This window comes from Pectinophora gossypiella, chromosome 13, assembly GCF_024362695.1.
Source record: "Pectinophora gossypiella chromosome 13, ilPecGoss1.1, whole genome shotgun sequence".
In the NCBI taxonomy this organism is placed as follows: domain Eukaryota; kingdom Metazoa; phylum Arthropoda; class Insecta; order Lepidoptera; family Gelechiidae; genus Pectinophora; species Pectinophora gossypiella.
The window spans coordinates 12,680,025-12,692,226 of NC_065416.1; the positions used below are offsets into that span (position 1 = coordinate 12,680,025).

The following is a 12,202-nucleotide window of genomic DNA, read 5'->3' on the forward strand; positions in this document are numbered from 1 at the left end:
TAACCCCTTAAATGCCGGAACGCGGATCTCGACCAGACACAATGTAAAATCTATTGTGTCTGGTATCTCGGCATATGAGAGGTTAAGCTAAAACTCCATAACAGAGTTAAAAGCAATTGGTTTTGAAAACATGGCGAGTTTCAGAATAAAGGCTGCGACACGAACGTGACATGCAAAATGGTGACCACGGGCCAGTCCAATAGAGGAAACAAAAGCTTGCAGCGAAAGCCGGAATCAAAAAACGACCAGCATTCGTTGAACCAGTACTTTTATTTTCGCTCTCACCGATTTAATCCTGAGCACTTGTTTCTTCATTCCACACGTGGACGTTTTCATTCCAGAACATAAAGTCACCGCCTCAGGACTTTTCTGGTGCGGACTATACATATATTTAATAATTCTATCATTCACTACTTGGCCGGAAATGACCGGAATAGAGATTAAAAATTTACAACTATGCAAAAAAGTTTGCATACTTATTCGAAATAAGAATTATAAACGACGTGTCTTTTTCCTCAGAAACGGAGTACGTTTTCATTCTAGAACATAAAGTCATCGCCTCGGGACTTTTCTGGTGCGGACTGCATATTATTTTAATAATTGTATCATCCACTACTTGGCCGGAAACGACTGTTATACAAATTAAAACTTTATACCAATAAAAAAAAGTTTGCATACTTATTCGAAATAAGAATTTATTATAAACGACGTGTCTTTTTCTTCAGAAACGGAGTACATTTTCATTCCAGAACAACATAAAGACACTGCTATAAACTGTTTTAATGCCATCGACCCTTTTCATTCAGTAGTCAACTTTTCACATAAAAAACTTTCCAAACCGTAAATCAAAGACAATGGTTTTAATGAAATAATTAACATCAGGTCTAAGAAATAAAAGCTGAAGTAACCATTGGAATTACTATCTAGATTGCTTTTATCGTAAAACTTGGGTATTATATTAGGATGCGTAGCGAATTCGTTCCAGAAGTTTTGGGAACTTTCTAGAATTTTCGTGAAGGTTCGGGAAAAGCGGTTATTTTAAAAGTCGAATAGGTAGGTGAGGTACTCATGCACATTTTATCTCTATGCATCTTTTTCAAATTTATGTTCATTTTTTTCTTTCTTTTTACCTATTTTTGTTTTGTTTTCTATTTCATGCTCTTTCTTAGAAAAAAAATATAATTCGGATAAGGGATCCACAATTTATAAAAATAATAAAATAAAAATATTAATTTACGGAGCAAAATTCACTAGTAGGCCCGTTACAAGGTGGACCTGGTGAAGGTCGCGGGAAGCCGCTGGATGCGGGCAGCGCAGGACCGATCATCGCGCGTCGTGGAGATCCTTGGGGGAGGCTTATGCCCAGCAGTGGGTGTCGTACGGCTGATAATGATTATCGGCTTATACCAGGTTTAACTATTCCTAACATAATCTTGAAATGAAGATGGTATAGTAAGTTTTTATTTCTAAGGACGTAAGACGCCAAACTTTTGTGCAAACAGACCTATATTATTCACATTCTTAGGCAATTTCCTTTGTTTTCCTTATTAAGAAGTAAAACAAACTCGCTCACTACTTTGTTCCACACATATGTATGTAACCGCGCGTTGTTCTTGCTTAATTAAGAAGCTTTACTTTGTCTTTGTTTCGACACTGTTTGTATCGCAAACTTGAATTCCAACTCAAATGGTAAAGTTAAGATATGACTCGTATATACAGCGTCGAGAGATATGTGTTACTATGAGCAGTGGTAGCCCAGATGGTAGAATGCTTGCCTCTCACTTTGAGGTCGCAGCTTAACATGGGTCATTGACCATATGAACATGTACTTACATGTTTCATTATTATGCACTTCTTCTTATATCGCGTGGGTTGTGAGGTGGATTACCAACCTCAGCAACCCTGGTCATTAATGACCCGCCAAAGATCCCTGATATGGCTCATGTAACGATTACTCAATTACATCAGTAAGTAGTACGTTAGTATTATATGATCTGTGGTAAGTAGTAACCGGGACCAACGGCTTAACGTGGCTTCCGATGGCCGGATCATCTTACTTTCGGACAATCAGGTGATCAGCCTGTAATGTCCTTACCATACTAGGGATCATAAAGTCATTTTTGTGATATGCCCCCCCACCCCCCACCGGGATTCGAACCCAGGACCTCCGGATCGTGACGCTCAACCACTGGACCACGGAGGCCGTTAAACATGCACTTACATGTTTTCTTATTATGCACTAAGTAACAATCCTTAACCATAACCCAGAAAAGATCGTTTTTCATTTGGGTCATGTACTAGGTTCAAGATAAATTATGAAATTCTGATTACTAAATAAAGACACATCTAAAACTAACGAAAAACATTTTATTTTTTCTATTTAACTTATTTATTAATTTTAATCAAGAAAAACGTAATAATAATTCCGACATTTTGACACATTTTTCTGTGACGTCACAGTGTGCTTTTTCAAACAAATTCCATAGTAATTTAGTGTTTCGTAGTTTAGTAAAAAGCAACTGATTTGAGTAGTTGGAAACTAACCTATTCAAAATACCGCAGTGTTGTATTTGTCCTTGGCTGCGTACAAAAGTACTGTAACTGCATTCGTTAACTGAATCTTGGATACATACAATCTAGGTCGTTCGTTAAATACCTAAGTCTGTACGTTGCGGAAGTACCCACATACATCGTTGCACTCTGTGAATACTGAATGTATGCAGAAGTTGCAAACCTTAAACACGGAATGAAATTACGCCGTATTCGCTTTTCCCTTTTTAATGCAAACCGAGCTGCATTTTTAAAAAACGAAGACTGAGGTAATACCGGGTTTAAAATACAGCTTTAATGGGAAGAACTGACAGGTCATAATAATTTCATCCAACATTTGCGATAGTGATGCCGCGGCGTCGGAATTTCTTTTGTAAACTCGTCGTTGACAAGACCTCGACATCGTTCATCAAACGGCCGGGTCAAAATTATTTCGAATACTTAGACTAAAAATAAATTGTATGTTAGAGAATACTTTGGGCTAGACTCTCAGATGAGATTCTGGTCACACACGAACGAAAGACGAACGTATTTAAAAGAAAGAAACAATAATGTAAACTAAAAGTGCCCATAACAACATTTTGGTCACCCCTATCCTCCTTAATTTAGTTCATAAGCCTATTCAAATAATGAAACTTTCAAGAAATGGTTTGCCATCCGCGATTTGTAACAATTTTAAACAGAATTCGGTGAAATCTCGTAGTTCTCTCGGCTCATTTCTCTGAAATTCTATTGTCTCAAGTGTTCAAGACAGAACTTGTCGAGAAGTTTCGGAGAATAGTTCTATTTCTTAGACACTCTTCAAGTCCTCTAAACATGTCTAAACAAGTTTCGTGTTGAAGTCAATCTTTATTACAGACGCTTGACTCGTTATGGAATTATCTATAAGTAGGTACGGGCACGAGCATTAATATGAATACACTTTAGTACCATGTCACATTAACTTTTTTGACAAATTAAACTGTAAGTCTCACTAAATGTCAAATATGTTAGTGCGACAGAGTCCTAAAGTGGGTACATTATATTGTTCATGACTGTACGGGCTATAGGCTGGTTATCTGATGACATTATCCACTTTAGAATGATACTTAGATGTTTTCTGATGCTCAAATAAACTCCAAATCCACAGCTCGAAATCTTCTTCTTCTTATCGTGTGGGTTGTAAGGTGGAATATGGAAACCAACCTCATGAACTCTTGTGTCAGGGTTATCATTGAGCCGCCAAAGGCCCCTGACATGGCTCAAGTAACGATTACTCACTTACATTAGTAGTAACCGGGACCAACGGCTTAACGTGCCTTCCGAAGAATCATCTTACATTCGCACATACAGGTAATCAGCCTGTAGTGTCCTTACCAAACTAGGGATCATAAAATATTTTTAACGATATATCCCACTGGGATTCCAACCCAGGAACTCCGGATCGTGAGACTAACGCTCAGACTGAATTACGGAAGCCCTTATAGTAAGCGTTTTTTTTTGGAAAATCAAATTTGGATGTAATTTTTGTGAACAAAATCTCGCAGTAGACAAACTAGTTTTAATAATGTAGGTAAAAACTGGTGAAATTGAAATTGATTAATTGAAAGAAATTGAGGTTTTGTTAAAGATAAAATTACGTCAGACGTCGTTTATATTTCATAAATGCGCTGACGTGGTGTTCATTTTAAATTTTTATGATTTTTTAGACATATTGCCGCGTGATGTAATTTTGCGCTCATGCGACTATAAAGATCGTAACCGTTACTGCGCCAGAACGTGTTAAATTGTGGCTGCACCTATCACGTTACGGATTTTGGGCGTGACTTTTTCTGTATGTCGACACGCGCTTCTATGGAATTTCCCTGAAACTATGCCAAGAATTACGAAGCTAAGCTGTTTCTTAATTAAAGAAAATTAAAAACATCACGACTCTTACCAACTTGCCTCTTAGTTGGGGGAAAACGACAATAGTTTCCCTGGAACGGTCTAGAAGTGTGAACTTGCCAACTGCTTCAGAAAAGTTTTTTGCTTCTAACCCTAAAAATCTTGGAAAGATTTTCTTTTGTAGCGTTATTGTTGTGCCTGACACGAAATTTTTTTTTGAACTGCACCATTTCGCGCTATATATAAAGTTCTTTCACCCTAAGATTTCCTGGCAGAAATTGCTGTTTAGCATTAAGGCCGACAATTGTGCTAATTCTATTCGTTTGTACATGTCCTTTACTTATGTCTTTGTGCAATAAAGAATTGTTGATTGATTGATTTCTATAGCCAGGGTTGATTCAAATCGGAAAAATGTTGCTTTAGGTTAGGTCGGGAAGACAGTTTTAGACCCCTAAGGTACTGGTGGTAGGGTATGGTTGTGGTTGATTAATGATTATCTTCTACCCATCAGGCAAACCCATTCCACGATACGGTTGAAGTTATATTTCGGTGTGATGCGTAGCTGAAGGGGAACCGTTTCGGCATACATTCATAATTGTAGTATTTTATTTTAATATGTGAAAACATTAGTAAGTATGTCGAATAAATATTTTTTCTTTCTTTGTTTCTTTAAAAAATAACATATTGGGACTTTTTAAAAATGTCTTAGGTCTCTATCTCACTAAGGCACCATGATGACGCAACCAATATGATGCATTGCGTTGATCAAGATAAACAGAAGAAGAAACTGCGAGCATTTGTGTACGTCTGTGACAGGCAGTCTGCTGGCTGGGCAGACGCCCAGCCGTGGTAAAAGCCATGATAGCCCAGTCGGTAGAATTCTTGCCTCTCACTTTGAGGTCGCAGATTCGAATCCAACACATACCTAAACCAATGATTATCGAATTTGTTTTCCAATTCAAGTTTTGTGTAAATGGGTGAAGGAAAACATCGTGAGGAAACCCACATTCCCGAGAAGTGTATTTTTCGGAGGTATGTGACCTAACCTGTATTAGGCTGGTTTTCCATTCGCGGGTTGAAAGGTCAGACAGGCAGAGGCTTCAGTAAGAAACCGGACCTGTCAAATCTTCAGGTAATCGGACCCGGTAGAAAACGGAAGAATGCTATGGAAATGATGTGTATATCTGCCCAGCGATATCCGAGTAGTTTTCACAACTCTGTTGAAGCAACTTATCGCACTAATATATTTACATGAATATCCTCTAGATAACTTCAGAGAAAAACACGTAATCGGCACTTAAGGGAAACTTCTTATCTTCCGAACATATTCCTCTAAGAAACGGCAATCTGGCCAAGCGGGAGTCGGATCTGGGTTTGTAGGTCACAGGACATTTACATAAAACGATTTCATGGGGGAATTTGGACCTTATTGACTGTGAGATTTCGTTGGACGTCCAAGATGTTTTAGCGACGCTTTCGTGGAGTAAATGGGGTGTAGGCAATTAAGGATTTTGTATTTGATACTTTGTTTGTCTAGGAGTGTTGGACCAGTTCACCAGTGTTTGTGTGTCTGGATTGACAATACTTAGGTAAGTGCACTAAGTTTTACCATTTGTATTGCTTGTAAGTTGTCTTTAGTCACATTAAGATTTATACCAGGACCACCAAAAATTGATTCTTGAAGACGAAATTATTTGTTGATATCTCTGGTAAATGTACATACCTATACAGGGTGTTAGTGACATCGTAACGAAAACTTTGAGGGATGATTCAGACCATGATTCTGAGTTGATATCAAGTGGAATTTTCCGTCGCAAAAGTATGGATAGGAAAATAATTAAAAAAAAAACAAAAAAAATTCATGAATTTTTTGACAGGAAATTCCACTTGATATCAACTTAGAATCATGGTCTGAATCATCCCCCTCAATATTCGTTACGGTGTCACTAACACCCATACCTACTTGTATGGCTACCGTATGTACTTGTATGGGCTGTAAGTGACATCGTAACGAATACTGAGAGGGATGATTCAGCTAATTATTCTGAGGTAATATCAAGTGGAAATTTCCATCGCAAAAGTATAGAATTGAAAATAATTTAAAAAAACTAAAAAAATACATAATTTTTGCGACGGAAAAAACCACTTGATATCAATTCAGAATCATGGTCTGAATCATCCCTCAAAGTTTTCGTTACGATGTCACTAACACCCTGTATATTATAAATATCTAGACATTATTTATTGATTTTGCGAAATTGTATGTAAAATAACAGAAAGCTCCTTACAAGGTTACGGATTAATTCCCTTTTTGGAAATTATTTGTCAAAAGATTGTGAAAGTTAGGTCGATGTCGAAAGGGACTATCCATTTTGAAACTAAGAAAAGCTAAGATTTTCTAAGAAAATGCCTGTCTAAAGGTACTTAAGCTTGAAGTTAATAAAGTAAAGTAAAGTAAAGTAAAATCTTTATTTCCTCTACAAATAATAAAACACATGGATACATAAATACATACAAAAATACAATATTTGTAGAGGCTGGAGCCTAAACTAGGATACCCTGTGTTTTAGGACTCCAGGCCTCCACCCCCAAAAAGTCATGGTCAAGAAAAAATAACAAAATATAAAAAAATAAAGTTTTTTTTTTTTTTTTTTAAATTGTTAGACTAAATCATAAAATAATTCTTAAAAAGAAAATATCAAATCTATAAATGCATGTATGTGTATGTGTGCGTGCGTATATGTGTGTGTGTGTGTGTGTGTGTGTGTGTGTGTGTGTGTGTGTGTGTGTGTGTGTGTGCGCGTGTATGCGTGCGTGTGTGCGTCTCATTTCTATTTAATTATGTCTAATAGATTCTCTGTTTCGTCATAATTAAAATTCTGTACAGCTACTGATTTTTTACATTGGTAAATGTTTAATGGGTAAATATTATTATCTTTGTTACATTTGTTATAAAGGTAAGATCCTAGAAAGTCATAGAATCTTTTTGAAAAAGCTGTTTTAAATAATCTAGTAGGACAGACCAGGTCATGTCTTCTCATATTTTGAGTGAAGGTAGGATCATAGGTTATTTGCGAGTGTCTTTTGAGGATAGTATTTGCAATGAATAATTGACGAACTGTTAAAACTTTACATTCTTCATAGAGTTTAGACGTTGGGTACAAGAAGGGTCGAAAGGTTGAAACCTTTAATATCGCACGTTGAGCTACTTCAAGCTTTTTTAGAGTTGTTTTGTGGGTGCCTCCCCAAATGGTAATACAATAGGATAGTATTGATTGACACAACGCGTAATATACCATTTTTAAAATTTTATGATCCGCCATATGTCTCAGGGTTTTAAAAATGAATATTAATTTCCTAGTGCGAGCGGAGAGTGACTTAATGTGGGTTTTAAAGCTAAGGTTTTGGTCAAGATTTATACCAAGATATTTAATATCTGGTACGTTCTCGAGACAAGGACAAGAGCAAGGTAGTAGATCAAATTGACATTTGTGGGCTATAAGCTTGTGTTGATGAGTTACTGCGGAACGGAGAGAAAATAATATGTATTTAGTTTTGTCTGCATTTATCGTCAAAAGATTATTTGCCAGCCAGTGTAATACAGAATTCAAGCCATCTTGTGCGTTAAGAAAAAGTTCTTGGTAAGAGTCAGCTTGAAAAATCAAAGCAGTGTCATCTGCAAAAGAAACTATTTTACCGTTTTTTAAGTGAATATTACAAAGGTCATTTATAAATGTCAAGAAAAGGGAGGGTCCTAGAATACTCCCTTGAGGGACACCATAGACAACAGGTAGGTCCTCACTAAGATGATTATGAATTTTTACTACCTGTCTACGGTTAGTTAAATAACTCCGGAACAGGTCAAGCGATTGCCCCCTGATTCCAAGACGCTCTAGCTTTACAAGGAGCAGAGGAATCGAGACCGTGTCAAATGCCTTTGCTAAATCAAGAAACACAGACAAGCATTTTTTACCCTTATCCAAACTGGAAACAATGTATCCGGTAAGGTCATGGACAGCATCAGCAGTTGATTTTTTAGCTCGAAATCCATATTGATGTGGAGAAAGAAGGTTATTAGCTTCAAGAAACTTAATTAGCCTTTTATTAATAATACGTTCCAGAATTTTAGATAAAGATGGTAAAATGGAAATTGGTCTATAATTTGAAACACGGTCTCGATCCCCAGCCTTAAAAATGGGTTTTATAACAGCTTTTTTAAAGGCTTCAGGAAATACGCCGGTAGACAGACTTAGCCTGCAAACATGCGTAATGGGAGGTACTAAGATGTTTTTAAATTGTATGAGGAGGGATGCAGGAATGCCGTCCCAACCCATAGCACAGTTATTTTTTAGGGACAGGATTAAGTTCTCAATTTCAGACTCATCGGTATCAAACATCGCAAAGGAATGAGGTAAATTTGCAGTATTGTAACCTGTATTGATTATGCCGCGGTTAGATAATTGTATATTTTCAGCCAGGGACTTGCCTATGTTAGCAAAGTAATCATTTACTATATTTACAGAGAGAGACGGGGTACTAGACGTGGTTAATAAGTTGATGGCAGAGTCTTTTGGTTTATTCATATTAGTATTCTTTTTTATAACTTCCCATAGCTTTTTACTGTTAGAACCAGCTTCTTGAATTAACTTTCTTTGATGTTCACGTTTAACCTTTTTTAAGATGTCATTGCAGAAATTTCTATACCTCCGGTAAGTAACTCTGAGAATATTATCATCAGGGGAGTATTTAAGTTTTTTGTGCATGTTGTCGCGATTGCGAACACATCGTAGTAGTCCTATAGTCATCCAGGGTTTAATGGTACGAGCGCGCCGGGGTACTTGTAACAATTGGGTATGGGAGACAAGGGCGTGTGAAAGAAGATTAACTAGCAGATTTGCTGCAGCATTAGTATCATTTGATAGTAAGATCGGGCTAAAGTCAAGCGAATTCATTGTCGCATCCAGGCCAACATGGTCAATTTTAGAAATAATTGTTGGAGCGAATTTAGGCTTTTTTATATCAATGCAAAGTATAATGGCATCATGATCGGAAATGGATGAATGCAACACAAAAGTGCTATTAGACTTTTTAGTTTTCAGGATAAAATGGTCCAAGCATGAGTGTCGTCTAGTTGGAAGAGTGTGAGAGGGCAACATTCCATGCATGGCTAACAAATTCAAATAATCCTCAGAGTAATTTTCAGTGCTGTCAGGGGCAATGTTAATGTTAATGTCACCTGCTAGAATAATATTCGAAAACGAAGCAAGTGAAAGAAGTATATTGTTTAAGGAATTTAGGAACAATGGAACATTCAGTTTAAAGCAGTATGGACGATAAATAGCAACAATGGCAGTATGCGTAGAATATTTTATGATTAAGCAGTTAGCTTCGGGAAATATTGGCTCTATAACAGAACATGATAATGAGTTATTTGTATATACGACAACTCCATCATTTTGATTGTAATTGTCGGTAGAGTGATGAACGTCATAGCCTTGTAGTGCTGGTAAAACTTGCGCGCCTGATAATCGACATTCAGTCAGGATTAAGAAATCGAATTCTAGGTTAATTCGGGTCAACAATGTCAGTAACCCATCAAAGTTCCCAGAGATGCTAACAATATTTTGACAAAGAAGCTTAGTTTGTTTAAGTGGTTGGGCAAGATGAGAGGACACCTCTTCAGCGAGACAGGCTATAGGGTCAGATATGTTAAAGTTATCTAAACTGTGTATTAAGTCATTTATGTCCGCGAACTTTGATGAAAGGAATTAAGACGGATATAAAACCATTGCTCTTGAAGATTTTTAAACAAATTATTGAGCGGAAAAGTATGTTACGAAGAATAGGAAGTCGCATATAACATGATAGAATTACGAGAGGCTTCATAAATTGTGTTGAGTGTCTATTTGGAAGTACATGAGGTGTTTGTCTTGAATATATATTGGAAAGTGTATGAGGTATTTCAGTTCTGTATATGTTAGAATGAATGAGAGGTATTTGTGTTGAATATGTGTTTGAGTGTATGTAAGATGTCTGTGTTGTGTATATGTTTGAATGTGTATGCGTTGTTAGTATTATGAACAAGTTTGGACGGAGAAGAAATCCGTTTAGTAAATTAAGTCTAGTAGTCTTATATAAAATAAAGGAAGATATTAATGAAACATAATATACTATAGCTATATCTAGTCACAGTTCGTTTCTTAGCTTCAGCAATTGGTCTTCATTTTTCACTAAAATTGCAGGTCCTCCTTCAGACTTCCGCAGGTACACGTTGCCACCAGCTGTCCAGCAATATCTATAGCCTTTGTCAGTCCTCAGGGTCTTTGCAAGATATAGCAGGCGTCTTCCTTTACTTGTTAGATGTTCGGAAATGTATATTCTGGTTTTATTATTTTCAAATCCCAGGTTTTCTGCTGTTAGTTGGAGAGATTTTAACAAATGGGTTTTTTTGCAAGCCTCAAGTACTTCGGACTTAAAACAAGTGTTAGAAAGTTCCATAATTATGGACGATGTGTCATTTTCCTTTTTATTGGGGAGACGGTACATATCTCGAACATGTTCATGACCTAGGTTCAAGTTAAGAGTCTCAGACAGTTTAATTAGGTAGGTGTATAGAACTGCTTTGGACTCATTTTTAACCTTGGGCACATTGCGTATTTCGATTGAGGTCTTGATAAGTGATTTCTCCAATGCATCACATTTATCTTCAATCTTCAAGATTTGTGCAGACAGCTGTTTTCGATCATCCTCCATGCGAGTGATGGTACTTTGAACCAGATCAATCCGAGCCGAAACATCCGAAATTGATTTTTCAATGTCATTATTAGTGTTTCTAATGCAGTCGTTCTGTTTTTTGATTAATGACATTTTATTTTCAATCGCATCCAGACGCGCGTCCTGTCTCGCTTCAAAGTCCTTAAACATCGTACGCAAAGTTTCCTGAAGACTTGTAAAGAGATTCAATGAAGTGTCAGTTGATTCGTTTTCGTTATCAAAACGGTTTTTACGCAACGTAACATTCATAGTGTCACAACATTCAGCATTTGTACAAATGGTATGTGGACTTTGCGCCGCCGCCGAAAATGGCGCTGGAGTCGCCGGCGCGGATGGTGGTGGCGAGCGACGGACTTTAGGCATAATTTCGTCAACAAAAAATCAAGTACCACGGCAACAGATTACAAAGACAGCAGTCTTGAGTGAGAGTACAGCTAAGTAATATAAATATGTCTTTGTCTATCGCCAAAACTCATTCAGTATAATGCAGGGGTCTTCAAAATTTGCCAGCGATCGATGATTTCATAGAAAAATTCTTCCGTCCAGTTTATCAAGATCTCTCAATAAGTGGTATCAAATATCTTCATTGATGCGAATGCGAAATATGTAGTAAAATGGTAGGTAACTCACGCGCTAGATTTGTCCTTGTCTATCCAGTGCACTTGAAACAAGTCAGCTATCTCTGTTATTAAATGAGTGAAGTATCGGGACGCACTTAACAAGGTCACTGCTGCATCAGACGAACTGCCGCGCGCAATAAGCTGACTGGAGAACTCTTTATGTTTATGCAATCCTATTTTTGTAATACGATTTAATTTTGTAAATTGTAATTTTAAATAATAATAAAGAGCTATTTACACGTCTGAACTGGTCAGAATCAGGAGGGGGAGAGCATAGTAATCATGATAGTCTAAGGATGCTAGTCGTAAAGTTGCGAATAAGGGCAATTTGTCAAAGTGGATCAGGCAGAAATCACTTGATGACGCGATAAGTAAGTTGCTGACCGCATCCA

General features: G+C 37.1%; 1 protein-coding gene across 5 annotated transcripts in view; it reads right to left on the bottom strand.

The window, feature by feature from the left end:
- Positions 1-12,202, bottom strand: part of LOC126372180 (calmodulin-A-like) — a 294,155-nt gene that overhangs the window by 71,267 nt on the left and 210,686 nt on the right. The gene's annotated exons all lie outside the window — the stretch shown is intronic.